The 576-nt window shown below is 45.7% G+C and overlaps 1 non-coding gene and 1 pseudogene across 1 annotated transcript; one reads left to right on the top strand and one right to left on the bottom strand.

Annotated features, from left to right (window-relative positions):
- Positions 1-540, bottom strand: part of LOC116005752 — an 11,363-nt pseudogene extending 10,823 nt beyond the window's left edge.
- On the top strand, positions 86-192 carry LOC116007718. Its single transcript, XR_004095323.1, has one exon. It is a non-coding gene; the product is annotated as a small nucleolar RNA R71 (small nucleolar RNA).
- Positions 541-576: the final 36 nt, after the last annotated feature.

Here is a 576-nt window from a genome sequence, read left to right on the forward strand (position 1 = left end):
GGCACCTCCAGCCGCATTGTCAACCATTGATTGGCTGGTTTGAGTCAAACCATCATAGAATGTTTGATTTTGAAGCTCCAATGGGTAGCCATGATGAAGGCATTGAATGAGTAGCATTTTGAACCTCTCCCACGCCTCATGGAATGGTTCACCCTCTGCTTGCGAAAAAGTCGCAATTTTTCTTCTCAATTCAGCAGTTTTAGCATGAGAATAGAACTTACTGATAAACTTGTTATACACCTCCGGCCATGTCCGAAGGGATCTTGGTGTGAGAGACATGAACCATGTCTTTGCAGCATCTTTCAAGGTGTATGGAAAACACCTCATCCTCAGTGCATCCTCAGTCAAGTCATTCAACGGGAAGTGTTGGACTATCCTGTAGAAATCCCGGATAAAGGTAAGGGCATCTTCGCTTGCTGAACCGTGAAAAGACGGCAACTGGTTGTAGTGGACCGCCTTTAACTCATAATTCCTAGCTACATCAGTAAGCACTATACAAGAAGGTGAACCTCCTACTTGGGGCCTACCAAAGTCTTTCATTAGCCTGGGATTGGGTTGAGGGTTTGGTTGAGGGGG

Source organism: Ipomoea triloba, chromosome 15 (assembly GCF_003576645.1).
Source record: "Ipomoea triloba cultivar NCNSP0323 chromosome 15, ASM357664v1".
Classification (NCBI taxonomy): domain Eukaryota; kingdom Viridiplantae; phylum Streptophyta; class Magnoliopsida; order Solanales; family Convolvulaceae; genus Ipomoea; species Ipomoea triloba.